The following is a 14,732-nucleotide window of genomic DNA, read 5'->3' as shown; positions in this document are numbered from 1 at the left end:
GCCTCGCCTTTTTGGGCCCCAGTCAGGACACAGCTTCCCCAGGTCCCAATCCCAAGCCCCGCCTCTCCACTCCCCAATTTCCCCCATCTCCCCAGTCCCGGCCCCGCCTCCCCTGGCCCCGTCCCGGACCCCGCCTGCCGCCACCCCCTCCAACCCGGGCCCCGCCTCCCTGCGCGCCCCCACACCAGGCCCCGCCCCGGCCACCGCCTTCCCCTCCTCAGCCCCACCAGAGCCTCCCCAGCCCCCCACGCCGGGCTAGTTTAGTTCTGGGGAGAAGGCACTCCAAGCCTCGCCGCGCACAGCAGGGCCACCTGTGCTGGCCCCACGTACCCCTCCCACACCCTCCCATCCTGCGGCTGTGACACTTTGCTAAGGGCCAGTCTCCTCTGTCGAACCTCCTACTCCGTTTCTTGCCAACACCCCGGCCCCCCCTCATCTCTTTCTTCCTCGCCCTCAAAGTGCAAGACGCTTCTTTGAGGTCTTGCTTAATTTCTGTCCCCAGAGGACGCGGGAAGGCCTGCCTGGCCCTCAGCACACGGCCCACCGCGCACCTGCCAGCCTGAAGCCGGCAGCTCGTCCCCTCCGCACGGGCCACAGACGCTCAGCAGGCCGGATAAAGGATGCTACCTGCAGTCTAGCGCGGGAGGGACTGGCCAGGCTGCGGGCCTTCGTGTTCTGGACGAAGGAGAAAGCAACGAGAGAAATACCTTACAGCCCGTGTAGTATTTCTGTTGCATGTGGGGATACTCTGGGGCCACGTCTCCGGAAGCATGGAGAATGCTGACAGTGTAATCTAAAGAGAAAATCACATCGCCAAATCGACAGTATGATTGCAATTAGCTGGAAATACACATGGATGGACACAACTAGGAAAAAAAATGAAAAATAAAAACAGGGTCTGACGCTGTGGCTCACGTCAGTAATGCCAGCATTTTGGGAGGCTGAGGCAAGCAAATCACGAGGTCAGGAGATTGAGACCATCCTGGCTAACAGTGAATCCCCGTCTCTACTAAAAATACAAAACTTAGCTGGGCGTGATGACACACGCTTGTAATCCCAGCTACTCGGGAGGCTGAGGCAGGAAAATCGCTTGAACCGCGAGGCGGAGGTTGCAGTGAGCCAAGATCGCACCACTGCACTCCAGCCTGGGCGACAGAGCGAGACTCCATCTCAAAAAAAAAAAAAAAAAAAAAAAAAAAAAAGAAAGAAAGAAAAAGAAAAAGAAAAATTAAAACAGTGGTTAGGTTCGTTTGTGGTGAGATCCTCGAAAATACTTAATTTATTCTTGCGGAAATGCTGTTTTTGTTAAAAACAAGCGCCTGCTACTGTGAAATTATTGTCATTAGCAGTTAACCCTTTAACAGCCTCGCCACTGACTACAGAGCATGCAACCAGCAAGAAACCACAGTCGTTCGTCCAGCGAGGTGTCCGCAGCAAAACCATGACAAGCCTGGCAGCAAACAAATTGTGTGCCCGTCCTGTCCTTGCTTGTAACCAAGGAAGATCATTGCAAGTCTTCTGGAATCAGGATTTGCCTATTTTTTCCTGGAGAGGAAAGTAACTATTTGTGAACCGGAAGTCGAATTGGACAAAGCCAGGTTATTTGCAACAGGGAACCACACAGCCGCCATTATTTCAATCCCATGATTGCAACAGAACAGAGACTCCGTGGTCTCATTTGTCTTTCCTTCCCTACCATCCCTTTCTCTTGAAATGCTGAAGGGGTCACATTAAGCTATTTTTGCCTTTATATCTGATCTTCTTCCCCAGATTCATACTGACTGGCTTTACAGCAGTCCGGCGTTAAGAAATATCCGTTTTATTTTCTTCACCCGGGAGCACCCTCTGATTCTGCTCTCGGCTGCGGTGCTAATGTGTTGTTTGTTTAATATAAGGCCATTTTCTCCAATTGGATCAACTCTTTGAGGACAAGCATCTCACCCAACTTCTAGCACTGTTCTAAATATACTGTTAGCAGTTAATGTCCTTTTGATGAATGGGATTAGTAGATGGAAGGAATGAGTGGGGCGGGGGTAGAGCCAGGCTGTGCCAGGGAGGCAGGGCTGGGCAGTGGTGCAAACTTGACTGCTACCTCACTATATGACTTGAGAGAGCTTCTGAACTTCCTCTTATTTTCAAGCCGCAATAGTTCAGTATTGTGTGTGACACCTGTGTATCTGTATGATGATCTCTAAAAACTAGGTCAGTGTGATAAAAAAAATAAGACCCAGTGAAAGTGTTCCAAGACTGTCAACACGTATAGGCAATGATTTGTAACAGCCTTACAAATAAGGCTGAAAAAAATCAACCCACCCCAAAAAGGGGGACATATTTGAATAAGGGCCAAGGTGTCCCCACACGTGGCCTTTCAGTCCACTTCTCATTTTACTTCCAGGAGGAGCTGAATTTCCAGTTACTGAACACATAAAACCTCAAGGCTAGAAAAGGCCCCACAGGGTGTGTAGCTCCATTCATTCACAGCACCACGTGCCATGAGTGACAAGTGGCAGGGAAGGACCCCAGTGTTCATAGACAGGCTCTAGGTGCAGAGCTCAGCAACAAGGGACTCAGAGTCCAAGAATGAACAGGAGCTGTTTCTCCTGGGCCAGAGATTCTGTCCATGCCATTTCTAGGAAATGATTCCCACGAATGACGGACTGAAGTATTCCAGAATTATCTAATCACACTTGTGAGAGTTATCCCTTTATCCTGGTCTCCTACTGGAGATGACCAATGGATGGGCCCAAAAGCAGAGTCAAAACAACCTTGACTTAGGGCCTGGCATGGTGGCTCACGCCTGTAATCCCAGCACTTTGGGAGGCTGAAGCGGGCAGATCACCTGAGGTTGGGAGTTTGAGACCAGGCTGACCAATATGGGGAAACCTCATCTCTACTAAAAACACAAAATTTGCCAGGTGTGGTGGCGCATGCCTGTAATCCCAGCTACTCCGGAGGCTGAGGGCAGATGATTGCTTGAACCCGGGAGGCAGAGACTGCAGTGAGCCGAGTCTTGCCATCACACTCCAACCTGGGCAGTAAGAGCGAAACTGTCTCAAAACAACCACCACTGTGACTTGAAGAGATTAAAGAGCTGAACGCAGGGTGTGCTTTGTTTTCTTTTAAACCTCTCCCTTGAATTTACACCCTGACACCCCATGGGTAGAGTCAAGTCACAGCCTAGTCCTTTGGCCTCCACCTCCTCCCTGCTCCCATCCTCGCCCCTGAGCCTCTGAGCGGCCGTTGTTCTGTTCTGGGCCAGCTCTTTCTCCCCGTCCTTGGTCTGCACCTTTTTAATCTACTTATCTGGCCTTGTGTGTTTCTCTTGGCCCCCTGACAACTGTGTAGACTCGCTACAGTTTTTCACAACCTTGGCTTTTTTTTTTTTTTTTTTTTTCTTGATTAGAGGGACTGCTAGGGAGGAACTGGGTTCCTTTTCACTTGGATTCAATAATTTCTCAGAAGCTCAGTTATAGCTGCCAGGAGTCTAGTTACACCCGCTTTTCATCCACTTCACCAAGCATTTAGTTTTGTCTAGAGATTTGTGAAGGAAGAAATAGAGAATGCAGTTTGTAAATTATGATTGGCGATTGCTGAACTCATCAAGGTTCACAGAGTGTAATGCTTACCATATTTTAATTATTCACTTGCAGACTGAGGACCCAAATTAGACTCTGATTTGGAGTTCAAAACCAGCCTGAGCAACATAGCAAGACCCCCATCAAGAAAGAAAGAAAAAGGAAGGAAGGGAGGGAGGGAGGGAGGGAGAGAGGGAGGGAACAGAAAAAAGGGAGGGAGAGAGAGAAGAAAAGGAAGGGAGGGAGGGAAGAAAGGAAAAAAGAGAGGGAGGGAAAGAGAAAGAGGAAAGGAAAGCAGGAAGGAGGGAAGGAGGCAGCAGGCAGGAAAGAAGGGGAAGAGGGAATGAGAGGAAAATAAAGAGAAAGAGGGAGAAAATAAGGAAGGAAGGAAATAAAGAAAAGAATAACCTTCTTGATGACACAGAAATCCTGCTCACACATCCCACAACTATGGTAGCATACACATGCAACTTATAACAACGATTACTATTTCTGTTACCCGAGCTGGCTGCCACCACCAATTCCATCCAGTGAGTAGTTGAACACCAGTGCTTTTCCAATGTCATGAGTGCTGTGGGCTCTCCATCCTGGCTGTGACACCTGTCCATGGCCATATACGTCAAGAACTCTGTGCGATTATGCAATATGCCTAATATGAAACGCCAAAGCAACGCAAGCCTCTGGCAGTGATCCCATCGATTCTGCACGAGCATCTGCTGTTTGATCCATAAAACCCACTTTGGAGAATTGATCATTCAAATAAACCTGCTCACCTACAGAAAGGTGTGGGTACAACATTACACATTACAGTATGAATTTGTTTGTAATGTCCAGAGATTGGAAACAACCCAAAGGTTCATTAACAGGAGTCTGGTTAGATACAATGTGCTACTACGGTTAGATACGATGTGTAACTATGAAGTCTGGTTAGATACATTGTGGTGCTATGAAGTCAAATTAGATACAGTGTGTTACTAGGAAGTCCCAGTAGATACAATGTGTAACTATGAAGTCTGGTTAGATACACTGTGGTGCTATGAAGTCAAATTAGATACAGTGTGTTACTATGAAGTCCCATTAGATACAATGCAATACTATGAAGTTCCAGTAGATACAATGTGCCACTATGAAGTCTGGTTAGATACATTGTGGTGCTATGAAGTCAAATTAGATACAGTGTGTTACTATGAAGTCCCACTAGATACAATGCAATACTATGAAGTTCCAGTAGATACAATGTGCCACTATGAAGTCTGGTTAGATACATTGTGGTGTTATGAAGTCAAATTAGATACAGTGTGTTACTATGAAGTCCCATTAGATACAATGTGCTACTATGAAGTTCCAGTCGATACAATGTGCTACTATGAAGTCTGGTTAGATACATTGTGGTGCTATGAAGTCAAATTAGATACAGTGTGTTACTAGGAAGTCCCAGTAGATACAATGTGTAACTATGAAGTCTGGTTAGATACACTGTGGTGCTATGAAGTCAAATTAGATACAGTGTGTTACTATGAAGTCCCATTAGATACAATGCAATACTATGAAGTTCCAGTAGATACAATGTGCCACTATGAAGTCTGGTTAGATACATTGTGGTGCTATGAAGTCAAATTAGATACAGTGTGTTACTATGAAGTCCCACTAGATACAATGCAATACTATGAAGTTCCAGTAGATACAATGTGCCACTATGAAGTCTGGTTAGATACATTGTGGTGTTATGAAGTCAAATTAGATACAGTGTGTTACTATGAAGTCCCATTAGATACAATGTGCTACTATGAAGTTCCAGTCGATACAATGTGCTACTATGAAGTCTGGTTAGATACATTGTGGTGCTATGAAGTCAAATTAGATACAGTGTGTTACTATGAAGTCCCACTAGATACAATGCAATACTATGAAGTCCCATTAGATACAATGTGTTACTCTGAAGCCTGAGAAAGAATAGGGGAGGCTTCTAAGTCCTGCCACAGAAAGACAGCCAGTGTCACGTAATTAGGAAAGACAGAGCAAAGTGCAGGCTGCCTTTAGTGTAGGGACAGAAAGTAAGAAAGCATATTCATAGCTGCGTACATGTTTTGCATAAACAAATTCTAGGAAACATAAACCACAAAGGAAAGCATTTGTGGGAATGAGGTGCCAAGAGGATGGGAACAGGACAGATTTGATCTCAGAAAGGGATGGGTTCAGTTTTGTTGTTTTACTGCATTATATATTTACTGTATTATTTTAATATTTGATTATTTTTTACCACAGTGAATGTACTACATATTCAGGGCTAATAAATTAATTTACAACTACAGCCAAAAGAAGAGGAGGAATGAAAGGAGGAGAAGGAGGAGGAGAAGGAAGAGGAGGAGAAAGAAAAGGAGGAGGGGGTGGGGAGGGGAACACTTGACCCCTCAGGTCTCTCTTAATGAAGATTTTATCTCTCTTGGGTTTACTGGGTAGATACAAACCTCAGTGGCTCACAGTGGGAGGGACCTGCATGCCCCTCTTCTAACCACCCCTCCTGGGCTCATGCTTACACACACACACATGCACACACACGCATACACACACACACACGGCAGCCATGCTCAACTCCTGGTTTCCTCAGCACCCCCATTCCTTATTGCCTCTTGCTTTGCATGGATTGTTCTCTTTTCTGGAATGTCTGCCTTTGCCTTCCCACCCCATCCTGCAAATGTCACCTCCTCCAGGGTGTCTTCCAGATTTCATCAGGTTGATAAATGCCACTCGTGCCTTCAACAGAGCACCCAGCTCTGTGTCTATATGTCTCTCTCTCACTAAACCAAGACCCAGTGGAGGGCAACTATGTCTTCTTTTCATCTTTATGTACTTTGTCCACATTCAGCATGTACCTCAGCTTGGGAACTGTTTGTTGAATGAATAAAGAAAACTTAGTTAGTATAGTAGATTTAGACTTAGTTTACTTAGTGTGCTTTTCCCGTTGTGATTTCCTTTGAAATTCTTGCAACACTGGCCTGCACAGGCATTGGCTGGATGCACAGCCTTCGACCAAGTGTGTCCCTCTCTAAAGGGGAGTATTTTTAAAGAGTGGCAGAATATTGACTCCTCCATTGCCAAAAATATGTGAGGACACACTCATCTCTCTTTTTTATTTATTCAACTTGTGGGAACTGTAATTACAAAAACTGGAAAAAGGCAACTGAATTTCAGACACTCAGTTTAATACCATAATGCTTAATCTTTTCTTAGGATACTGAATTCCCATGGTCTTGAATTCTATGTGGCAGAAGAAGCAAGTTCCAATCCATGCATTTCCCCTTCGTCATCTGTTTTTCTATCCCAAACTTGCCTCTACAAGAATCTCTCCATTTTGAAAAACTTGCTCTCAAAAACCAGTATAACCATCCTCCAGACACACTAAAACTATTTATCCCTTGAAACATTTTAAGATTCATAATATTTAGTAATATGTTTATTATATTCCTGAAGTCACCAGAAGGCACAATTAGCGTTAATTTTGCCTTATTGCCTAAAAGTGCGTGCACACACACACACGCACACACACACATGCACACGCACGCACACACACACACACACACATGCCAGCGTTTGCCTTCATCTTTGCCGTTCTGAATTTATGTGTAATTCAGTGCTGGACAAACAGTTCTGAAGAAATATTTACCAGTTGAGAAATGATTTGTTTCTACAGAAAGATTTAAATACTGAAAAAAAAAAAAAAAAATCTTAGCCCAAACTCGAGAATCATTTTTATTTCCTTGGGATGGATGCCGAGAGCAACAAGTTGCATCCTAGTTTTCTGGGCTTTGACCTGGGATCACAGCAGACCAGGGATAGAACAGAGGATGTGCTAATGCTATGAGTGAACCGGAGCTTCCGCTCCACCTGCCTCCACACCCCACGCTAGGCCCCCACCCTCGCGCTTTCTTTCACTCTAAGTCATGAAGACAGAGAAGCCAGAAAAACATGAAGCTAATTCCCAGGGTGTGTTTTCTTCCTGAAGAGTTGCCAGGTGTGTCAGACAGATGCTGGGGCATCTCCAGAGAGCTTTTGCCAAAGGCCGCAGGCATGTCTTTGGGAGGGTTTTGGCTAAAGTCAGGCAGTGCTGGTTTTGTGGCTGATGCCGAGAGATACCAAGCCCTCACAATGAGGCATCATCAGGTTCTTCAGGTGGTGCTGATAGGCAGCTTGCCCGGTGGGCGGGGAGGAAAGCCTCTTCTCGCACAATACATGTGGCAGGGTTGCATCTCCCAGGAACAGACTTGTTGAATAAAAGATGTAATCTTTTTTCCCCGTATATCTGAGTTATCTGCATACAGAGTTAGCATTCCCTTGAGCGGAACAAAATTTACTCTTGCCAATGCATGATAAACCACCACTATGGGTTTTCTCAAAAGTCAGAGTGTTGCTTTCTTAGTCAATTCAGGGTTCCTCACCTTCCCACCTATCCATTGGGTTGGTTCTAAGTTTCATGAAGTCATCAGAGAATAGGGTGGGGGTGAGGGAGGGGTCACTGGTCTTGTCATCACCTGTGTTATGGGCTGAATATTTGTGTCATCCTCAAATTCCTATGTTGAAGCGCTAACCCCCACTGTGATGGTGTTGGGAGGTGGTGCTTTGGGAGGTGATTAGGTTTAGATGAGGTCGGGGGACGGAGACCTCATGATAGGATGAGCATCCTAACAAGAATAGGAAGAGAGACTCAAAGAGCTCTCTCTCTCTCTCTCTCTCTCTCCCTCTTTCTCACTCACTCTCTCTTTCTCTTGTCCACACATTCTCTCTGTCATTCTCACTCTCTGTCTCTGTCTCTCTTTGTTCCCTCCCCCATTCCCCTACCACCGAGAGAAGGCTGCTGACTGCCAGCCTGGAAGAGAGCCCTCACCAGGAGCAAAATTAGCTGGGGCTTTGATCTTGGACTTCCAGCCTCCAAAACTGAGACAGAATGTCTATTGTTTAAGCCACGAGCCTGTGGTGTTTTGTTATAGAAGGCTGAGCTGACCAACACAATCTGTTCACTGGTCTGTGTGCCATCACATCTGGTTTAGAACCGTGTCTGCCTCTGTGCTGGACTCCACACAGTGACTCAAGTGCCCATCTGGCCACCAGTTATAAGGATTATCCCTGTCCACCTGCAAGACCTCTCCAGGATTGCTGCATTTCTGTACCCCATTCCACCTCCTTGGTCACCTAGGGGAAACTGGGCTCCTTCCTTCTCCATCAGGAGTGAGGGCTTATCATAGAGTCCACAGGCATGACGCCAAAAGCACAATCCACAGAAGAAAACAATCAGTGAATCGGACTTCACCAAAGTCTAAAACTTTTGCTTATAAAAGTCCCTGTCAAGAGGATGAAAACATAAGCTACAAACTGGAAGAAAATATTTGCAACCATGTATCTAACAAAAGACACCTATCTAGAAACTATAAAGAACTCTCTAAATTCAACCGTAAATAAACAATCTGATTAGTAAATAGGCAACAGACAGTAACAGATATTTCACCAGAGGGGATGGGCAGATGGCAAATAAAGACATGAAAAGATGGTGAACCTTCTTAGCTGTTAGGGAAATGCAAATTCGAACCACAATGAACACATCACTACACACCTGTTAGGACCACTAAAGTAAAAAGCAGTGACAATAGCAAAAGCTGGTGAGGCCACAAAAAGCTGGATCTCTCAGAATTGAGGGTGGACATGTAAAATGGTACAGCCATTCTGGAAATTCATTTGGTAGCTTCTTTAAGAACAAAATCCTAAAAATTAAATCTATGCTTACTCTATGACCCAGGTATCCCAGTTCTAGGCATTTATTCCAGAGAAATAAAAACAGGTCAACATAAAAACTTGTATTTAATTTTTTTTCTCTCTGAAACGGAGTCTTGCTCTGTTGCCCAGGCTGGAGTGCAGTGGTGCAATCACAGCTCACTGCAGCCTTGACCTCCCAGGTTCAAGTAATCCTCCCACCTCAGCCTCCCAAGTAGCTGGGACCACATGCACATGTCACCATGCCTGGCTAACATTTTTGTTATCTGTAGAGATGAGGTCTCTTTCTCTTGCTCAGGCTGATCTCAAACTCCTGGACACAAGCAATCTTCCTCCCTTGGCCTCCCAAAGTACTGGATTACAGGTGTGAGCCAATGCACCTCTCCTGTTCATAAATATTTATAGGAGCTTTATTTGTAATAGCCCCAAATTTGAAACAACTGCAATGTTCTTCAGTGGTAAATGCTTAAACGAACTGTAGCACATTGAACCTGTGGACTACTACACAGCATTAAAAAAGAACAAACCACCGATGTATGCAGCAACTTGAGTGCACCTCAAGGTTATCATACTGAGTGAAATAACCAATCTCAGAAGGTTACCTACTGCAGGATTCCGTTTGTGTACCATTCTCTAAATAACAAAATTATAGAAACAAGAGCAGTGTTTGCCAGGGAGAAGGAAGGGAGGGAAGATTAGTGAAGCTATCAAAGGATATTTGCATGAAGATCTCTGAGTTGATGAAATGTTGTGTATCTTGACTGTGGCACTGGATATACAAACCTACAAGTGTGATAAGATTGCATAGAACTAAACAACACACACACACACACACATGCGCATGCACCTGAGACTGCTGAAGACTAAGTCTGTGGATTGTACAATGTCAATATCTCTGGTTTTGAGATTGTGCTATAGTTGTGCAAGATTTTACCAGGGGAAACTGAGTAAATAGTAGAGGGAACCTCTATGCACTAGTCTTGCAACTTCCTATGAATCTAGAATCATCTGAAAATAAAATTTTTTAAAGTAAAGTTTTTCATATCTATGTCTTGTGGAAGATGGGAGCCTATGAGGAGGTGAGCAGGGAGAGGAAAGAAGGGTCTTTCTCTGCCATGCCTGATATTTTTGGCAGCCTTGTGTGTTGTCCAAAGGCCATTCATCTGCTGGAGAATTTCCTCTTGCTCAGGGGAGTTCAGTCTGTCCTATTCAGGCCTTCAACTGATAGAATGAGGCCCACTCACATTACGAAGGGAAATCTGCTTTCCTCAAATCCACCCATCTCAGTGTAAATCACACCCAAAAACCAGCCTCATAGAAACAGAATAATGTTGGACCAAATATCTGGGCACTGTGGCCCAGTCAAGTTGACACATAAAATTAACCACCTCACCCCCAATGCTAGGTTGTGTCTGTTCTTTCCCAGTCCTCACCTCTCCTCTTTCTCGACAGAACATGTCTGGTGTATTAGTCCATTCTCACACTGCTATAAAGAAATACCTGAGACTGGGTAATTTATAAAGAAAAGAATCTAATTGGCTCACAGCCCGTACAGGAAGCATGATGCTGGCATCTGCTTGGCCTCTAAGGAGGCTCCAGGAAACTTAAAACCATGGTGAGTTCCTTCTACCTTCCATCAGCTGAATGAGCTATAGGAATTTACTTAACCAGCCTTTGGAATGCTCCTTCGTGGCAAATCTGACGGTGACCCCCACCGGGCAAGCTTCAGTGGGACCCCTCTGTCCTCCTGACTGCTCCCGTGTCCCAGCTTGCCTGAATGACGTGAGCAGGCAAAGGGGGAGCAGATGCATCACATGGCCAGAGCAGGGGCTGGACAGTACCAAGGGGATGGCACTAATCCATTCATGAGAAATCCACTGGGTCATGAGCCAGGCCATCTCCCGCCAGGCCCCACCGCCAACACTGAGGATCACAACTGAACATGACAGTTGGGTGGGGACACAGATCCAAAACATATCACCTGGTAAAAGGGAGGACTCACAGAGTGAGGAGACCAAAAAGAAGAGACCCACCCACCCCCACTGAGGGCTCCCAGCCTAACACTGGACAGTGTATAAGCCAAGGACTCCAGGAGCCACAAGGCTGCTTCTGAATTCTGTGTTAAATTTCTCCATTCTCAATAGAGGTGGTGGTTGCACCACATTGTGAAGATACTAAATGCCACTGAATCGTTCACTTTAAATGAGTAACTTGTTGCCTGGGCACAGTGGCTCATGCCTGTAATCCTAGCACTTTGGGAGGCCAAGGCAGGTGGATCACCTGAGGTCAGGAGTTCAAGATCAGCCTGACTAACATATAGTGAAACCCCATCTCTACAAAAAAAAAAAAAAAAAAAAAAATCTGGGCGTGGTGGCAGGTGCCTGTCATCCCAGCTACTTGGGAAGCTGTGTCAGAAGAATCGCTTGAATCCAGGAGGCAGAGGTTACTGAAATCATGCCACTACCCTCCAGCCTGAGAACAAGAGTAAGACTCCATCTCTCAAAAAATAAAAATTAAAAAAAATAATTAAATGAAATGAGTAATTTGCACTATGCAATATAGACATGTAAAAAAAACCTGCACTTGTACCACCTAAATATTAAGAGAGAGATAATGCCCAAAGACATATTTATTTTGCCTAAACAAGGTCAGCCTTCAGAGTTCCAAGAAATTAAATGAAAATGTAATTACTGCCAATATTTTAAAACTGGAATATCACAAATTAAAAATTCATACTTTTGCTGGTGCAGTAGCTCATATCTGTAACCCCAGCACTTTGGGAGGCTGAGGCAGGCAGATCACTTTGAGGTCAGGAATTCAAGACCAGCCTGGCCAACAGGGTGAAACCCTGTCTGTACTAAAAATGCAAAAATTAGTGGGATGTGGTGGCAGGCGCCTGTAATCCCAGCTACTCAGGAGGCTGAGGCAGGAGAATTGCTTGAACCCAGGGGGCAGAGGTTTCAGTGAACTGAAATTGTGCCACTGCACCCCAGCCTGGGTGACAGAGCGAGACCCTGTCTCAAAAAATAAAAATCTTACTTTAAAAATTAAAAAATGAAAATAAATAAAATGGTTAATTTGATGTTATATAAATTTTGCCTCAATGTTTAATAATTATTTTTAAAAACAAAAGAAAAACCAACCTGTCATACTCCGATAGTACTGATATCGGGAACTGACACAGGAATTCGGAATTTAAAACTTGCAACAATTGCAGGTAGGCTGGGACGGCGATGTAGAGAAAATTGTAAAATAATAGAGTGTGTTTTCTGAGACAATTTGATGGTTGAGCTCCACAGTGACAGCCCGTCTATTAGGGGCTTGCAGCAGCCAATAATGGGCTTCGGTGACATGAACTTTCTTCGGATGAAGATGGTTCTTTTGTGGAATGAATTCTTCAAAGCAGTTCAAGATGTTTTAATTTAGTGAAGATATTTGCCCCCTGCAATTCTCAGATGCAAATGTGTGATCCCACTAAAACACCTTAAATGTCTTGTTGACGATGTTAATTCCTAAGATGTAGAAAAACCCGAACGAGGTCTATATGGCTGTATCCAGGCACTTTGATTGAAATTAAATGTGTGTGTCAATTACATCCACAGGGCAGAATAAAGGCAGTGAGAGTTTGCATCATAATCATAGTAAGCCTTTCTGTGTTGCTTACACATGCAAGGCATAGTTTTAAGTGCTTTATTTACAGTAAACTCATTTAATCCTCTCAACAACCCCACAAGGTAGAGGCTGTGATTATCCTGACTTACAGATAAGCAGAGACAAGACAGGTTAAGAACGTGCCCAAGTTCGTATGGCTAATAAGTGGTAGCCCAAGGTAGGCTTACTTTGTTTTACTTCTTCCAAAAATACTATTTAAGCCCCAGGAATTTAAGCCTATGTGTCTGTGTGCATGTGCATGCATTTGTTTAATGTCAGGTTTCAGAATTTGTGACATGACACAATCTTTTTCAATGTGTCTGTGTTCCAAAAATACAAAGCATTCAGGTGGACATGTTGGCTCACACCTGTAATTCCAGTGCTTTGGGAGGCTGAGACAGGAGGATCACTTGAGCCCAGGAGTTCAAGACAAGCCTGGGCAGCAAAATGAGACCCCATCTCTACATATATAGAGTTACAAAAATTAGCTTGGCATGGTGGTGCATGCCTGTAATCCTAGCTACTTGGGAGGCTGAGGTGAGATTGCTTCAACACAGGAGATCAAGGCTGCAGTGAGCCAAGGTCATGCCATTGCACTCCAGCCTGGGCAACAGAGCAAGACCCTGTCTCTTAAAAAAGAGAGAGAGAGAGAGAGAGAGAGAGAGAGAGAGAGAGAGAGAAAGAAAGAAAGAAAGAAAGAAAGAAAGAAAGAAAGAAAGAAAGAAAGAAAGAAAGGAGGGAGGGAGGGAGGGAGAGAGAAGAAAGAAGGGAGGGAGGGAGGGAGGGAGGAAGGAAGGAAGGAAGGAAGGAAGGAAGGAAGGAAGGAAGGAAGGAAGAAAAGCTCCCCAGAGACTATCATGAATATCTCCATGCACACAAACTGGAAAGTTTTGAAGAAATTGATAAATTCCTGGAAAGAAACAACCTCCCAAAACTGGGTCAGGAATTAAAACCCTGAACAGACCAAGACATAGCTCCCAAATTGAATCTATAACTTAAAAATCTACCAACAAAAAAGAGCCCCGAACCTGATGGATTCATGTTTGAATTCTACCAGACAGAAAAGAATTTTACAAAGACCCGGTACCTATTTTACTGAAACTATTACAAAACTCATTCTACAAAGCCAGCGTCATTCTCATACCAAAATCTGGCAAATACACAACAACAACAAAAATAATAAAGAAAGGAAAAAAGAAAATGAAACTACAGGCAGACATCCCTGGTGAATATAGATGCAAAAATCCTCCACAAAATTCTAGTGAACCAAATCCAGCAGCATGTCAAAAAATTAAGTCACACCATGATCAAGTATGGTTTATTCCTGGGATGCAGTGTTGATTCAACATGTGGAAATTAATAAATGTGATTCACCACACAAACAGCATTAAAAACAAAAACCATATGTTTATTTCTATAGATGCAGAAAAAGCCTTCAATAAAATCTAGCATCCCCTCATGATTAAAAGTCCTCAACAACCTAGACGTTGAAGGAACCTACCTCAATACTGAGAGTCTTCTATGACAAACTCACAAGCAACATCATGCTGAATGGGCAAAAGCTGGAAACATTCTCCCTGAGAACTGGAACAACACAAGGATTCCCCTCTGACCACTCCTATTCAACATAGTACTGGAAGTCCCAGCCAGAGCAATAAGGCAAGAGACAGAAATAAAAGCTAGCAAAATGGGAAAAGAAGTCAAGTGATTTCTCTTTGCTGATGATACAGTAACCAAAACAGC

General features: G+C 44.3%; 1 protein-coding gene across 1 annotated transcript in view; it reads right to left on the bottom strand.

The window, feature by feature from the left end:
* Positions 1–14,732, bottom strand: part of ITIH5 (inter-alpha-trypsin inhibitor heavy chain 5) — a 194,077-nt gene that overhangs the window by 177,980 nt on the left and 1,365 nt on the right. The window lies entirely within an intron of this gene.

This window comes from Callithrix jacchus, chromosome 7 (assembly GCF_049354715.1).
Source record: "Callithrix jacchus isolate 240 chromosome 7, calJac240_pri, whole genome shotgun sequence".
NCBI lineage: Eukaryota > Metazoa > Chordata > Mammalia > Primates > Cebidae > Callithrix > Callithrix jacchus.
The sequence above is the reverse complement of the archived record's forward strand: the minus strand, read 5'-3'. Positions and strand labels throughout refer to the sequence as shown.